Source organism: Ctenopharyngodon idella, chromosome 24 (assembly GCF_019924925.1).
Source record: "Ctenopharyngodon idella isolate HZGC_01 chromosome 24, HZGC01, whole genome shotgun sequence".
In the NCBI taxonomy this organism is placed as follows: Eukaryota; Metazoa; Chordata; class Actinopteri; order Cypriniformes; family Xenocyprididae; genus Ctenopharyngodon; species Ctenopharyngodon idella.
In genome coordinates, this window is record NC_067243.1 from 28,691,050 (window position 1) to 28,709,269 (window position 18,220).

General features: G+C 41.0%; 2 long non-coding RNA genes and 1 gene segment (V, D, J or C); 2 read left to right on the top strand and 1 right to left on the bottom strand.

Annotated features, from left to right (window-relative positions):
• Positions 1-18,220, bottom strand: part of LOC127506802 (immunoglobulin kappa light chain-like) — a 339,850-nt gene that overhangs the window by 280,593 nt on the left and 41,037 nt on the right.
• Positions 1-18,220, top strand: part of LOC127506925 (uncharacterized) — a 69,413-nt gene that overhangs the window by 13,334 nt on the left and 37,859 nt on the right. The gene's annotated exons all lie outside the window — the stretch shown is intronic.
• On the top strand, positions 9,909-13,317 carry LOC127506952 (uncharacterized). The gene is made up of 4 exons (XR_007928187.1): positions 9,909-10,103; positions 11,020-11,164; positions 11,575-11,706; positions 13,090-13,317. It is a non-coding gene; the product is annotated as an uncharacterized LOC127506952 (long non-coding RNA).

Below are 18,220 nucleotides of genomic sequence, written 5' to 3' on the forward strand. Positions count from 1 at the left end.
GAGCCCAACCCTGACGAGCCCGACATTCCCGCTGAGTATGCCGATCTGGCGGTTGCTTTCAGCAAAAGCAAGTCGACCGAATTACCTCCTCACCGTTCCAGTGACTGCGCCAACGATCTGCTTCCAGGTACCACGCCCCCCAAAGGCAGAATATTTCCCCTGTCTCAACCAGAATCAGCAGCTATGAAAGCATACATTGAGGAAGAACTGGCCAAGGGGTTCATCCGACCCTCGACATCTCCGGCAGCATCTGGCTTCTTCTTTGTCAAAAAGAAGGACGGCAGTCTTCGACCCTGCATAGACTACCGTGGACTGAACGATATCACCGTTAAGTTTCGTTACCCTCTGCCATTGGTCCCCGCAGCCCTGGAACAGCTAAGGCAAGCCAAGTACTTCACTAAACTAGATCTCCGGTGCGCTTACAACCTGATTCGCATCAGAGAGGGTGACGAATGGAAGACGGCCTTCTCCACTGCCACCGGCCACTATGAGACCCTTGTTATGCCGTTCGGGCTGTCCAACAGTCCCTCCGTCTTCCAATCATTCATCAATGACGTCTTTCGGGATATGCTTAATCGCTGGGTCATCGTCTACATCGACGACATCCTCATATATTCCAAAACCTTTGAAGAACACGTCCAACATGTCCGGGCCATTCTGCAGCGGCTCTTCCAGCACAAATTGTATGCCAAAGCGGAGAAATGTGAGTTCCATCGTACTTCTACTTCATTTCTGGGTTATGTCATCAGTCAGGAGGGGGTGGCGATGGACGACAGCAAAGTAAGGGCGGTGCTGGAGTGGGCGCAACCACACACGCTGAAAGAACTGCAACGATTCCTGGGGTTCGCCAACTTCTACAGGCGATTCATTCGAAACTTCAGTGGTATTGCGGCGCCTCTAACTTCCATGACTAAGCGACAAACCACACGCCTCTCCTGGACCCACGAAGCAGTGCACGTTTTTCAAGCTCTGAAGGAGCGGTTCACCTCTGCACCCATTCTCCGCCACCCAGACCCAGAACTCCCATTCGTGGTCGAGGTCGACGCCTCCAGCACGGGCATCGGGGCTATACTCTCACAGCGCCAAGGTAATCCTGCAAAAACGTACCCATGTGCGTTCTACTCCAGAAAGTTGTCGGCAGCAGAGCGCAATTATGATGTAGGCAACCGGGAGCTTCTGGCTATGAAGGTGGCGTTGGAGGAGTGGCGCCACTGGCTGGAGGGAGCACAACATCCATTCACCATACTCACCGATCACAAAAACCTGGAATACCTCCGGTCTGCTAAGCGTCTGAACCCTCGGCAGGCAAGATGGGCCATGTTTTTCACCCGTTTCCAGTTCACAGTAACTTACAGACCCGGCTCAAAGAACGCTAAAGCAGACGCATTATCTCGCCAGGCAGAGGTGGTGGAGCGGACAGAGAGTGAAGAGAGCATCATCCCTGCCAAACTGCTGCTCGCCCCAGTCCAGTGGGACATCATGACCGAAATCTCACAAGCCAACGAACACACCGCACCACCACCAACCAGTCCACCTAACCGCACTTTTGTCCCTGTGCACCTCCTGCAATAAACTGCTTCATCAAGTTCACGATTTCCCCAGCTCAGGCCATCCAGGCATTACTGCCACCCTACACCTATTGCAGAACCGGTTCTGGTGGGACACCATGGTAGCAGACACCACCCAATTCATCAACCAGTGCACAGACTGTCAAACTTCCAAAACTCCACACTGAGCCCCAGCAGGGCTATTACAACCACTGCCCATTCCACAACGCCCCTGGTCCCACATAGCCATCGACTTCGTCACTGATCTCCCTGAATCCCGTGGCCACACCACGATCCTCACAGTAATCGACCGTTTCTCCAAGGCATGCCGACTCATACCACTGCCCAAGCTGCCCACGGCGTTCGAGACAGCAGAGACCCTATGCAACTTCGTCTTCCATTTCTACGGTCTGCCAGAGGACATCGTGTCTGACAGGGGCCCACAGTTCACATCCCGGGTATGGACAGCCTTCTTTAAACAGTTAAACATCAACATCAGCCTCACCTCAGGATACCATCCAGAATCCAACGGACAGACCGAACGCATGAATCAAGAACTCACCAGATTCTTACGCACATACTGTCAGCGGAATCAATCAGAGTGGAGCCGTTACCTGTTGTGGGCCGAGTATGCTCAAAACTCTCTGCGGAAACCTGCCACTGGTGTTACACCCTTCCAGTGCGTCCTGGGCTTTCAACCGCCTCTCTTTCCCTGGTCCGGGGAACCGTCCAACCTGCCATCGGTAACCGAGTGGTTGCAGCGAAGCGAGGAGACCTGGGACCTGGCCCATCATCACCTTCAACGTGCTGTGAGAAGACAAGAAGTACAGGCCAATCGACATCATCGCCCCAACCCTGAATACGCCGTGGGGCAGTGGGTCTGGCTGTCAACGAGGGATCTGCGCCTAAGACTCCCATGCAAAAAACTTAGTCCCAGGTTTGTAGGGCCTTTCCAAATTACTAAACAAATTACCCCTGTATCATTCCGTCTTGACTTACCTGCTAACTACTGTGTTTCTCCCACTTTCCATGTGTCGCTGCTGAAACCCTCTGGTGGTCCGAGAGGAGAGCCGGAGGGAGCCAAAGCCCACGACCCCCCACCCTTGATGATCGAAGGCGAGGAAGCCTATCAGGTTCGAGAGTTACTCGATTCCCGGCGCCGGGGTAGAAGACTACAATACCTAGTCGACTGGGAGGGGTACGGCCCGGAGGAGCGATCCTGGGTCAATGCGGATGACATCCTGGACCCATCACTCGTGGACGAGTTTCATCGAGCGCATCCGGAGAGACTGGCCCCTCGACCACGTGGTAGACCCCGGCGCCCGCTTCCTCGCGTCTGGAGCTGCTCGCAGGGGGGGGGGCTCTGTCACGAATGTGGCTCCCTCGCCTCCTCCTCCGCACCACCGGAGGGAGCCATCACCCGAATATTGACTGTTCCCATTCGGACTACGTTTCCCATAGGCCCTCATTCCTGGGACTGATTGCGCACACACCTGCACCCCATCACGCTCACACTATTTAAGCCACACACACACACACTCACCGCGAAGTCTTGATTTGCCCCGGTGATCATTTCTGAGCGTTTTCTTGTGGACTGTTTATTCTGTTACTGTTGGACTGTTTACCCGTTGTGATTCTCTGCTGCCTGCCCTGTACCTTGCCTGTATACTGGACTGTGTTTGCTTGCCGCCTGCCCTGATCTCCGCCTGTGACCCGATACTGTTTGTCTGCCGCCTGCCTCGACCATTGCCTGTTCCTGTTTATGTCTTTGCCTTTGCCCCTGTCTGCCTTGGTGTTTATTCTAAATAAAGCTGCAAATGGATCCCCATTCTGCCTACTCTTCATTACAAATATATGTATTCATCAAACCTCTGACAGCAATATGAACCGCAGTCTTCATAATAACAGTAAAATAACAGTAATTAGATGAATGACAGTATATCTAGTATTTTAATGCAGGATAATTAAAATGATGCAACATATTTACAGAAGACCGTGGAGTGACTGAAACACGTTAATTTCTAGTAGGATTGACAGCAGAACTAACAGATAAATCAATAGGATTAATCTTAGCCTGGTTGTTAGCCTGATCTGGAGCAAAGAATAAATCTCCATAGTAACTTAATATAGCTTAATTTAGCTTGCTTTCATGCAGCTGAGTCAGGGCTAAATTCAGCCAGGATAACTGGAAAATCCCAGCTTAATCCCTTATCTTGCTTTTGTGCAATACCCCTCAGAATGATCCACGACTGTTTGTTTGTTTTGTGATGGTTGTTCATGAGTCCCTTGTTTGTCCTGAACAGTTAAACTGAGCTCTGTTCTTAGGAAAAATCCTCCAGGAAACACGATTAAGAGCCGGGGGGTCTCTTGCTGTATACTTTATTCCTTGTGTGCGCCATTCCTTGACTCCTGGATTCGGCGCTCGGTTGAGAATGTTGTTTGGTCAGTTTCTCTGGCTTGAGTGAACTTACTCCAGACTGCGGGTTTGGAACCAGCATACCTCGAGTAAACATGGTTTGGGTTAATCAACCAAGAGTTCAGGGTTTATGTGACGGTAAGTTAACCTTGTTTTCTGGAACAGACTCCTGGAGTAAAGAGACCCACAGTACCTTCACTTGGAGAGAGACTGAGGATATTTCCTCCACACAGATCTCTCCTGTGTCCGGGGCCCAAAGAATTGTTTGTCACTCTAGTTGTTTGTTGAATTGTACAGTGAAAGTGAGTTTAGTGGCTTTACTTTGAGTGTTTTTGACCTGAAACCTGTTATATTTATGTGGGATGTTTGTAGGAAGGTGGATGCCATTTTGTTTTGTGAGTATGAATTTGTTGTGAGTATGAATCTGTCACAGTCTCACTCAGTTTGGACTTTGTTTCAGTTTTCACTTTCCCTCTGTTGAGTTTGTTGTCATAGTTGTTAATTTGATTCATCATTCAGTTCAGGTGTGTGTTGTTAATTATCCTTGTTTTCCAGTGTACTTCAGTTCCTTTGTTTTTGTTCATTGCTGTCGGGTCTTGTCTATGGTTCAGTTTTGTTGGATTGCTGTTCTCTGGTTGATGATATTCCTGTGGATTCCTGTGGACAGGTAAGGTCATATTTACTCTTCTCTCATTTACTCTTCATTTGTGCTACAGTTGATGCTCTCCTCATCATGTGTTATAGGGATACTCCACACAAAAAGGAAAATTCTCGCATTTACTCACTCATGTCATCCCATGTGTAAATGTCTTTCTTTCTTCAGAGGAACACAAACATTTTTAAGGAAATAATTCCTCTCTGTGAGTCCATATAATGCAAGTGGATGGGACCTCTAGAGTTGATAAAGGTCATTTCTGTTGAAAAGGTAGAAACTACTGCTACAACCACACAAAACCAACACAATGGTAATTTCCAGTTAATGAATCAATGTCTTTTGAAGCTAAATCAACTGGGGATCTGTAGATTTCCATCATGATTTTGTGTGGTTGTAGAAGTGTTTCTACCTTTTCAGATAGATGTGGAGGGGGCGGGTTTTAATTGTGCTCTTGTTTGGTGGAATATAAAAGCGTCAGTATTGACATTATGCAGAAGTGCGTCTGCCTAGAGTCAGTGACGGAGTTACAGGATTTCCGGCGCACCGTGTGAATGTCCGAGAGGTAGGAGTATTCAGCCGTGATGTGGGCTGTTTGTTTGTGCCATGCAGGGTTACATTATTTCATTGTAGTGTGGATTGAGGAGCATTTGTGGGATGCTTTTAGTGATGGCTGTTTCCATGGAAATGCATTCTATCTACCATGGAGTTCCCTGTGTTATGGGAGTCGCCATTTGACAGACATTTCTACTATGGGTTTGGTTGCTTTATTAGTGACCTAGCTAGTGATCCTTACTCTTGGAGTGTGTTGTATTTACACAGTTAATGTCTGAGCCAATGCAAGAGATGTTGCAGCGGTCTTTGGTTTCCCTTTAAACTGCTGCTTGGATGTCTGCCGTTCATGTTTGCTTCACCGTAGATGACTGCTTGGACATCGAACTGTGTTCTCGTGGCCGTTATATTGTTTCTGGGACCAATCTTTGGAGCTGTGTGAGATCAGCCTGTGTGATTGTGCTGCTGGACTGGAACATCAGATCAGCACTATTAGTTTGACCGCCGTTGTTCATGTGATATCGCACTGTGTTTACTCGTTAATCCTAACCGATTTCTTCCAGCATGCGACACTTGTGGGATCAGCCGGGTCATTAGTCTGGCCTGCCGCCTGGTGCTTTACTCCTAATTTTGAACTGTCGTATGTATCAACTCAAATCAAAGTCTTGAGGGGGTGTACAACGGGCAGTTATCCACCAGTGAGGTTTTTTTTTTTTTTTTTTTTTTTTTCTCTCATTCTTTTGGGGTTGATTTGTTTTTGCTTGTTCTAACTGTATTATGATTGATTTGTTAATTTGTGTTCTTTTTTGTATTTAGTTATTTTGAATTTGCTTGTGGTTCATTTAGTTTGTAAACCTGGTTGCTCCTGCTGTCGGACGCAGCGCCCCATTGACTGCATAGAACAGGTTCAGTTGTTGTTGTGTTTTTGTTTGTTTTTTGGAGGCACATGTCGAGCTGATTAAAGTCTTTTACAGATATATGTACGAATATTGTGTAAAGTGTGTGTTTGTTTGTGTTTTACTTTGTGTTTAATTCCCCCTTCAGAATTGGAGGACCAGCGCTGTAGGAGGATTCAATGCCCTGTTTGCCTTGACACGTTCAAGACCTGATTGATCTTTGTGGGTCTAAATGCAGTGAATTTTGGCCTTCACTCTGTAACTGAAGGTATTTTCACATGTAACGTGTCAGTCATGGTCTCATCTGGAAAGAGATTGACAGATCTGAGCGGACGCTCTCAATGTCTTGATGGTGCCTGGGAGTTTCAATGTTTACACATTTAGGGGAAATAAACCTATGAATGGCATACTAAGAGTAGTCAATGAACAATAAACTGGGTTAAGAGAATGTATTTAAATCTTATATATTACATTTACCTTTAAGGTGTTTAGAAACTTTGTTAAACATTGTGATTGTGTTGTTTGTGATCCTCCATCAGCAGCTGCAGTATCTCTCAGCTGTATCAGTGCATCACTGTGACGTCTGACTGACCGAGGTTTTTGTACCACTCTTTATCACTGTGTGAACACCCATACACTGTTTGGATAGTGTAAACTCAGACAGTAATAATCTCCTGTATCTTCAGTCTGGACTCCACTGATGGTCAGAGTGAAATCACTACCATAGTCAGATCCACTGCCACTGAATCTAGATGGAGTTCCTGACTGGAGGGTGTTTATGTCATAAATGAGGAGTTTAGGAGTTTCTCCAGGTTTCTGCTGATACCAAGACACACAGTCTCTACAGCCAGAAATCGGCTGACTGGTTTTACAGCTGATTGTAACAGTTTCTCCTTGTTTGATGGATTTTATTGTTGGGTTCTGAGTCACTGTCACTTGTCCCCAGCTCTCTGAAATTGACATATTTTAGTCATTAATGGTTATTAGACTGTAAATGAGATGTGGTTGTTTATTTTTCAAGATATTTAAAGAAGATATTTACCCTGAATGCAGAGAGTGAGAGTCCAGATGAAGAAGGTGATTGTGTTCATTGTTGTTCTTTTGTCTTGTGTGATGATGAAGATTGTGTTCTGTTCTGCTCTCAGTCATGAAGTGTTAAACTCACAGTACTATAAACACTCTCAGAGCACTGAAGCATGTGTGACAATGCAAAGTGACTCTCTCTATTTAAATCATCATCATGAAGACTGCAGCTCACTCTCAAAGACATTTCAAAGACAATTTCCAAAATAAACATAGAATTGACAAAGAATTGACAAGCTTGAAATACAATGTTTATAAAGTCTGATTTAACTTCTTGTTTCTCATTGATAGTCTGTTTAAAGGATTATAACAAAAAGACAAAAGTTATATCTGTTATATTTTAATAAAATTCAACCCCTGGGATATTAGGTGCCCAAAGTTGATGAAACACTCATAAATAAATGACAAAGAATAAGCATATTGTATCTTCTCTTCCCAAAGTCTTCAGAAGTGAATGACACCTGAAGCCAGACACATTCAATTTACAAATGGCCGAGCTGCTCTTATGTTAAAAACAAGGTGGATAAAGACTATAATGTTTGTCTCATTTGTTTAGTGTCCAAACCTGCTCCTGAAGGGCCTGTAGAGTTCAGCTCCACGTCTACACTATCACAGACTTGTGCTGGAGGGGCGACAGATAAGAAAGTGGGACTCTAATGGAGACAAAGTCCACTTTCTGCTCTGACAATTCACCCATTCCTGAATTATGAGGGAAGTATATTAATATCCCCTCAATACTTAATGCATTGGAGGAAGGTGACAGATAAGAGAGTGGGACGATAATGTCAACTCACCCTGCTGAAAAATCCAGCATAAACCAGCATGAATGCCGTGTTGGTCCAGACTGGTTTAGTGCTGGTCTAACTGGTCTAGAAAAACTGTGCTGGTGTAGCTGGTCCACAGCACTCCCACTTCCCATGCTGCCCCTATACCAAAATCTATTTAAAATACATTTATTTCAAACTAAGTATCCTTCAGATCCGTTAACATATTTATTGACACATCACTTATTGATAACTTAATGATATAAAATTATAATTAAACTTTATTTGGAGCATTTCTTTATTGCACAATGCATTTCCCTTTCGAAAGGGAACTCAACACTGCGTTTTACCGCATATGGGGAACATCACTCGTGAACCGGTGTCTTAAAGCAATGTATCAAATCCCGCCAATCCTATTGGCTGGCGACAGCCTATGACGTCATCAAGACGCGGCCCGGAAGTATAAAGGAGCCGCCAGTATAAAGTATAAAGGAGCAGCAGTCAGTATCTTTTCGTCTTTCAGGACTGTTTTGTCTAATCGCGATTACTTCAGTAAGAATGTTTTATTATGCCTAACAAACGTTTCAGAATGTGTGTCCACCCGTGTCCCAGGTGTTTGACACTCAGTGACACACACAATCTGTGTGTTTTTCTCCCATATGAAAAAGTGTTGGTAAAAATATCTGTGATTCTTTTATGTTACTACAGAATATTATAAGGGACATATATGCGGCAAAAAACGCATATACAAATTGCATAATATTTGTTGTATTTTCAATCCTATATGTCATATATGTCCCACATATTTAACTAAAGTCTTATAGATTTTCATGATGTAAAAACAGGAAAATAATGCAAATTTAATAGGCCTATGAATGTCCACCATATCTCTTAAGATAAGTTCACTCATGCTCTTGATCTTATCTTGTCCTAAGTGGAGCCCTACACCTGTCAATCACAGTCATATAATGTATAATCATAGACTTTCAATCTTAGATGAAACACATATAAACTACACGCAAGCACATATTTTAATTACAAAATTAACATTTTAATTACAAAACTAATTAATTTGATTAACGTCTTAACGTGGGATGACACTTGGTGACTTTAGTCGCATTAGCTATGTGAACACAAAAATCATGGACATGATTCAGATGTGTTAAAGGGTCAGGAAAAAAAGTCACACTTTGCTCCTTCACGGTTAAAAATGACCGCCATAGGAAATTAATGGGAAATATGAAAAAAATACGAAAACTCTGAGAATCTTTTGGTGGTACAAACTACAAATCAACCACTGTGCAGAAAAAAAGTGCACAGCAATGAATCGGTGACGCTCTAAAATGTGCAAAACAGATACATCCACCCCACTAGTGTGACTATAAAACAGAGCAAGTTTTTGCAAATGTGAAATAATCAAGAATTCAGCCACTATGCAGGAAAAAAAAACACAGCAAGTAAGAAGTTTACACACACACACACTTACACACACTTACACTTACACTCACACTCACTCACACACACACACACACACACTCACTCACTCACTCACTCACTCACACTCTCACTCACACTCACACTCACACTCACACTCACACTCACACTCACTCACACACACACACTCACTCACTCTCACACACACACACACACACACACACACACACACACACACACACACACACACACACACACACACACACAAATGAACTGGTGTGGCTGTAACAATTATGGTAACACTGAGCCAAAAGACTCAAATAAGAGGTTGAAATCAGATCTGATTCTGACCCAGATTGATTGATGTAACCCGGGTAACCCAGGCTACTAGTAAAGAGAAAAAAAGTTAAGAAAAGGAAAAAAATTCTAGAAGAAAAAGAGATTCATCCAATCACTGATCGTGCTGCAGTGAGAGACACCCTTAACAGCCAATAGAAGCGGCGCATTCATAAGTCCCGCCCACTGGTCGCGCCGGCGCTGTTTTCAGCGTGAGCAGATGAGAGAGAGAGATCAGCACCAGCACAGACCCTTTCTCCAAAAAATCCATTAATCTAACTGGAAATGTGATTGAGTGCACTGAAAGTGGAGCTTTTGAAGTCGATGCGTCAGCCTGAAGTGTTGAAGAGACGGAGAGAGAGAGAGAGAGAGAGAGAGAGAGAGACGGAGCGGATCCCGGAGTGGATCCCGGAGTGTTGAACTGTGAGTAATCTTCCTTTTGTGAATAAAGGTGTGATTCTATTTTGCTTTAGTGAGTGAAATTCCAGATATTAATACTAATATAATGTAAATGACATGTCGAAGTTACTAAAATGATTAGTTATGAGCCGTTTTGAGTAGGCCGCGTGCACACAGCGCGAGCTGAACTGATTAGCACATGGGCTAAAGCTACCGCGTGTAAACATGAGTGATATATGAGTGTCAGTGTGTTTAATAACTGCCTATTAATGTTTAATTTGATTGTGTCAATTTGAGATATTCATATGATTTATGTAAATGTCTGAATCAAAAGTGAATTGTTGTTTTTCAAGGCCTGTCTTTCTTTCTATGTGTGTGAACGTGATGATTATTGTTTATTCTGGTCAATAAACCTAAATATAACTTTCACTTTACAACAGGGGGTCAAATTTTGTCACACACGTTTAGCAATTTATAAATAAAACCAGCACTAATTAAACAGTTACTAGCTTCTCATTGTTCAGTTTATTTAATTGGTGAAGTACATTACTACACAAAAATAATATATGGTTTGCTAAATAATGGCTAAAAGGCGTTTACTGTACATTCAGTTAATCATTAATTACTAGCTTATTTTTGTTTATTTATGGCATGAATGTGGATCCTTCAAATGTTTAATAAATTTTAAATAATGGCTAATATGCCCTTACTAGCCTATATGTTAAGTTTATCATTAATTACTAGTGTGTATGTGCATAACACATGCATAATTGTGAACCCTTAAAATAAAGTATTACAGATCTCTTTTGAGATCTGCCTCCCTCCCCTTCAGGTACAGTCATTTTATGTTCATCTGTTTACGTTTATAGAGGTAAGAAGACAAATATCTAAGAAGATGAATGTGTATCATTTCCATCTCTTGTTTCCTGTTCCTTGACAGACCCAAAGGAAAAGGACAGTGATTCCCAAACCACAGAGAAATGAAAGACTGTTGATGAGTATCAAACACAACCTTGACAGAGACTCAGAAGAGGCTGAAAAAAAATGGAGGAAAACAAAAAAATTGAGGAATTACAACAAAAAAAGTAAGAAAAATGCTCAGAGGCGTGTTTTAGTTATTTTACTGTTGTGGTGAATCAGCAGCCAGCTATCAAACTGTTTGGTGGTTTACTTAATTTTTACTGTCTTTGCACTTCAAACTTTCAATTTTTGTAGAACTGCTATTGTTTCAATATTATTATTCAACTTGCTATGTACAATTGATACAAAGAATTTAATAATTATTGGTAATTAATTGCATTATTATCAAGTATATGACAAGAAACCTGAAAGTTATCCAACCTCTAACATCTGGCATGATGGCTTTGAAAAATGCATCATTAACATTAAATTCATCAGCTTAGATGACCATATGTACAATGGAGGTAGTCGAGTTGGTAAATAGGTGTAAGAGATTGCTTTATCATATTTTATTTTGCTATATTTTTGTCGCTAGAGCTACCAAATCTGATAAATGAAGTGAAGATGTCCCTGAAGTCTCAGTGTTCGTCAGCATCAGTCAGCTCTGACTTGGAAGGTGGGACAGGATTTGCCACAGAGTAATTACAGAGCCCTTCCAACAGAACAGGTAGTGTACTAGCTTATCTAGTCAATGAAGTGCTGAAACACTGTTGTTGTTGTTACTATATTCAAAGTGATCCAGTTGGAGTAAGTTTAGGTTAAAGGATTAGTTCAGTTTGAAATGAAAATTAGCCCAAGCTTTACTCACCCTCAAGCTGTCCTAGGTGTATATGACTTTCTTCTTTCTGATGAACACAATCTGAGAAATATTAATAAATATTCTGACGCATCCGAGCTTTATAATGGCAGTGAACGGGATCAACAAGTATAAGGCTGAAGAAAGAACCTCCATCCATCATAAACATACACCACACGGCTCCAGGAGTTATGTTCATCAGAAAGAAACAAGTCATATACACCTAGGATGGCTTGAGGGTGAGTAAAGCTTGGGCTTAGGGCTGGGCGATAAAACGATAACGATATGTATCGCGATAGACACGTGATCGATATCAATAAAAAATGTGTTCGATAAAACGTTCGATATTTTTTTTTTATTCTTCATCGGAAGAAAACAGAGGTTGCGAAGCAAGTTTGGTTGCATTAACAAAGGCACTCGCTCTCTGGTAACCTAGCAACGTAGGGAGTGACACGCTAACAGCCAATCATGTAACAGTATCAAGTTTGGTTGCGCCATATCGTTGTCTCGTGCTGGTCTGCTGGATTCCTCTTCAGTAACCGGCAACTGATAAGCAGAAAATGAGTGCCGCAGCAAGCGAGGAAATTGTAAATAAAAGAGGAAATGTCAGCTCGCCAGTATGGCAGTTTTTTGGATATTATAAGTCTGACCGTAGTCAGACCAATGTCGTCTGCAAATTATGCAAGACTGGTAACACCACGAACTTGATGTACCACCTTAGCCGCGCTCACCCTTTGGAGCACAGCCGTATTCAACCAACAACATCTGTAGCTGCAACACCGCACGACATTTTAATTATTTGAGTTTTCCATGGTTGTTGACATTTCTGTCTTAATAACTGAGGGGATTATGATCAGAGGAAGGTTAAGTTTAAAATAAAAATGTTTAAATGTAATATATTTTTCTCCTGGTCCTTATTTTAAATGGGTCAGAAAAAATTATCAATAATTATCGATATCGAGCGATATGAAACACTGATATCGTGATACAGTTTTCAGCCATATCGCCCAGCCCTACTTGGGCTAATTTCATTTCAAAGTGAACTAATCTTTTAAGTGTCTTCCTCAGGGCCAAAATAGTGGCAATTCCTGTCAAACTCACAACTTTCTGGTTCCATTTGGAAGTCCAGATCCCAAACACTGGACCACCCCATGCTGCTGTTGATTTGTCTAACTTGATCTGTAGTCATGGACTGTGGGACACTTTGCTTCCTAACAACAGCAATGTTTTGCCTTTTATTTGTTTGTCTCACAGGAGCAACGTTGCAGAAAGTGTCCTCATGTGGTGCCCGCCAGCATTGGTACAGCAATTAATACCAAACTTACTGAAATTAGAGGGAAGAAAACACAAAAACATCCAAAATCCTTAATGGTCTTTGATGATTGATAGCCATGACAGTGTGTTCGAGGTATTTTGGTGGGGGGGTGTGTTTTGCCTTTGCAAAGTTCAGTTTGATATCAAGTTGTAATTCTAAATTACTCTTGTGGAGTATAATTTGATTGTGTCTCTTTTGATTGCGTTGAAATAAAAGTATTTCTGATGCAAATTTGTGTAAGTAATTGACTGAAATCATATATGATTTGTATATGCAGAGATATTGTAATATTGACTGAAATCATATAAGATAATTATATATAGAGATACAAGGAATTAGGTGGAAACATATAAAACTTGAAGAATATGCACACAATTTCCCTATTAAAATCATATAAAATATATAAAATTCATATGAACAAATGATGCAAAATTTAAATCAATCCTATATGACTTGCATATGATTCAATCAAGAGTTGTAAATGATTTGTATAGGAAATTACTGATATTCATACACATTTTTTACTAAAATCATATACTATTGCATACTGTTGTCATGTAAAACTCATATAAGACTTCATATATGACCTAAAAATCCCATATAAGATGTGTGATTTTTAGTATGAAAGTGGCCATAATCGGTCTGATTTTGTATATGACATGTATTGGACTTATATGAAACACATAAGGAAATTCTGGCTGATTTGAGTAAGGAAGATATATGGTTGCTGTATATGAAACATACAGGTTTTTTTTCATATGGGGGGATACAACAAACGAGCCATTAGTGCTACGAGCAGTAATAAAAACATTAGCAAAACGCTACATGCTATCAGCGCATACCTGAAACCACCGTAACAGAAAAAGGGGAGGATCCGGACGTGACGCATCCCAGGCTGAAACTAACCAGCCCTGAAATAGTGAACACTCGCTGCTGATTGGTGATCATGAGTGTCAATCACCACCCTTCCCTCATTCATACGGTCACATAGTTAACTAATGAACCTTACTGTAAAGTGTTACCGTTGTTTTATATAAAAATGAATGACTATATATAAATGTATATTCACTCTATTAATTTTAAAAGTCTTAATTCATTTAAAAAAAACTTTGTTAAACATTGTCATTGTGTTGTTTGTGATCCTCCATCAGCAGCTGCAGTATCTCTCAGCTGTATCAGTGCATCACTGTGACGTCTGACTGACCGAGGTTTTTGTACCACTCTTTATCACTGTGTGAACACTGTACCACTGTGGTAACTCTGACAGTAATAATCTCCTGTATCTTCAGTCTGGACTCCACTGACGGTCAGAGTGAAATCACTGTCAGATCCACTGCCACTGAATCTAGATGGAGTTCCAGTATAACGGCTTGTTGCATAATATATGAGGAGTTTAGGAGCTTCTCCAGGTTTCTGTAAGTACCAGGATAAATAAACACCATCATACACTGCACTGCTGCTTTTACAGTTTATTCTGACTTCTTGTCCTGGTTGAGCTGCTGTTATTGATGGACTCTGAGTTACAGTGTACTGTCCTCTACACTCTGAGAGAAAACAGAAACAAAAATGAAAATGATATTTGACATTTTAATAGAATTAAAAATTATTGTTAAAAAAAAAAGAAGAAAAAAGAAACTGTATTTCACAAACCTTGAGCAAACAGAGTGAGAGTCCAGATGAAGAAGGTGATTTTGTTCATTGTTGTTCTTTTGTCTTGTGTGATGATGAAGATTGTGTTCTGTTCTGCTCTCAGTCATGAAGTGTTAAACTCACAGCACTATAAACACTCTCAGAGCACTGAAGCATGTGTGACAATGCAAAGTGACTCTCTCTATTTAAATCTTCATCCTGAAGACTGTAGATCAGTCACAAAGACATTTCAAAGACAATTCCCAAAATAAACATTTCATTGCATGGTATTCCAAGGAGAAGCAGGTTTGAAATTCAGTGTCAATGTGTTTTCTCTCACCCAGCATTCATATGTGGAGTCTATGGACCCCCTAAAGGGAACATGGGACAAACAAATATGAGATGGAAGGAATAACAATGCTTTTGCGTTACCCCGAGAAATTTTGCATTCGCTCACAAAACCTTCTGAGCTGTTTGCAGGCGAATGCAAAAGCATTGACTTATTTTTTTTTTTTCTCCCATCATATTTTGTTTCCCTTCACCATGTCCCATTAGGGGCTCCAAAGAATTGACAAGCTTGAAATACAATGTTTATAAAGTCTGATTTAACTTCTTGTTTCTCATTGATATTCTGGTTAAAGGATTATAACAAAAAGACAAAAGTTGTATCTGTTATATTTTAATAAAATTCAACCCCTGGGATATTAGGTGCCCAAAGTTGATGAAACACTCATAAATAAATGACACAGAATAAGCATATTGTATCTTCTCTTCCCAAAGCCAAACCTGCTCCTGAAGGGCCTGTAGAGTTCAGCTCCACGTCTACACTATCACTGACTTGTGCTGGAGGGGCAACAGATAAGAAAGTGGGACTCTAATGGCGACAAAGTCCACTTTCTGCTCTGACAATTCACCCATTCCTGAATTATGAGGGAAGTATATTAATATCACCTCCATACTTAATGCACTGGAGGAAGGTGACAGATAAGAGAGTGGGACGATAATGTCAACTCACCCTGCTGAAAAATCCAGCATAAACCAGCATGAATGCCATGTTGGTCCATACTGGTTTAGTGCTGGTCTAACTGGTCAAGAAAAACTGTGCTGGTGTAGCTGGTCCACAGCACTCCCACTTCCCATGCTGGCCCTATCCACCTTATTCCTGACTAGCCTACTGCGTTTCAAATTATGGGTTGCACTTCCGGTTTGGGGAACTTCCGTTTAAAAAGACTGAAATTAATCGTTTCAAATCATAAGGTTGCCCTACAAATAAAGCTTATCTGTCAGTTTGACTGAATGAGCTGTCAATTTTTCTTTCATGTTTTATATTCAGACATCATGAGAATTACGTAACGCTTGGTATTTTAACGTAACATGTTATAACGAATATCTATGGCAAGAGCTCTTTTCAGTCGCTGCTTTCTATCCTCGTGATTATTTTCTTTTGTCCCTTTCATGCCGCTGTAATAGTATGAAAAAGGACAACATATACTGCACATTTGTGGTCTGTTCTTCCGATATAATGTACGATATATCCCATTAATAATTCACTGGAATGAACGAAGAATCTCTCGTTTTTCACCTCAAAGCCTCACGTCTCTTTCTAGGTTTGTTTTCACAGGTAAATACAATTTATTATCTGTAAAAATGATGGTACTTTGAAATAGTATCACGCAATGCTGAAGTTCATGGACATTTTTATAAAGGCAACGTATATTACATAATACAGATATATATCACTAAAGTTATATTTAACCCGTCCGTTATTTCTGTGGAAAGAATCTTGCTTTTTCATGGCCTGTTGAAAGTACCTTGTTGATGCTTTTACACTTTTAAATGTCCTTTTAATGTTCGTTGGTTGAAGGGTGAGTAGAAAAATGTCATCTCGTACCCAGTTAAAAAAAAAAAACGTATTATTTCTTTCATAGAGCGAGTCTTTCACTGACTGTTTACAGCTTAACAGAAGTTACACCCATAGTTCGCACAAAGCTTCATGGGCGTAGGAATAAGGTGGATACCAAAATCTATTTAAAATACATTTATTTCAAACTAAGTATCCTTCAAATCCATTAACATATTTATTGACATATCATTTAGAACTTACTGATATAAAATTATGATTAAACTTTATTTGGAGTATTTATTTATTGCACAATGCACATTTCTTAAAGGGGTGGTTGATTATGATTTGACTTTTTTTACTTTAGTTAGTGTGTAATGTTGCTGTTTGAGCATAAACAACATCTGCAAAGTTACGATGCTCAAAGTTCAAAGCAAAGGGAGATATTTTAAAGAATTCTGTTTAAGGACTACAACAAACAGCTGGTAGGGACTACAACGAGCTTCTTCCTGGATTGGTGACATCACTAACCCTACAATTTACATAAACCCCGCCCTGAGAACACACAACAAAGGGGGCGAGGCCATGTTATTGCAATACAGTACATAACACAAATGAAATAGCATGTCATAAAAGCAAGGTGATAACATGACAAGTGTAACACTTTAGAAGTTGCTCTTAATTCATTGAAGAACAAGACCAGGATAAATGCTTTCTAGCCAAAAATGTGAAGAAACCGAAGAGAGCAGAGGTTAACTTTTGCCCTGCTAATCCAACCGGAGAAACAGATGAAAGCCTTGAAAAGTGATGTGAGCTACTGATAGATTTCGGATCAAAAGGTTTGTCCAAAACGTTCGCCTACACAAGGAGAAATGTGGTACAGAACAGTCCAGTTTTTTGAGGACTGCACTCTTTCAGATTGAAGAGGTAAGGTCATATTTACTCTTCTCTCATTTGCTCTTCATTTGTGCTACAGTTGATGCTCTCCTCATCATGTGTTGTAGGGATACTCCACACAAAAAGGAAAATTCTCACATTTACTCACTCATGTCATCCCATATGTAAATGTCTTTCTTTCTTCAGAGGAACACAAACATTTTTAAAGAAATAATTCCTCTCTGTGAGTCCATATAATGCAAGTGGATGGGACCTCTAGAGTTGATAAAGGTCATTTCTGTTGAAAAGGTAGAAACTACTGCTACAACCACACAAAACCAACACAATGGTAATTCCCAGTTAATGAATCAATGTCTTTTGAAGCTAAATCAACTGGGGATCTATAGATTTCCATCATGATTTTGTGTGGTTGTAGAAGTGTTTCTACCTTTTCAGATAGATGTGGAGGGGGCGGGTTTTAATTGTGCTCTTGTTTGGTGGAATATAAAAGCGTCAGTATTGACATTATGCAGAAGTGCGTCTCAGTGACGGAGTTACAGGATTTCCGGCGCACCGTGTGAATGTCCGAGAGGTAGGAGTATTCAGCCGTGATGTGGGCTGTTTGTTTGTGCCATGCAGGGTTACATTATTTCATTGTAGTGTGGATTGAGGAGCATTTGTGGGATGCTTTTAGTGATGGCTGTTTCCATGGAAATGTATTCTAT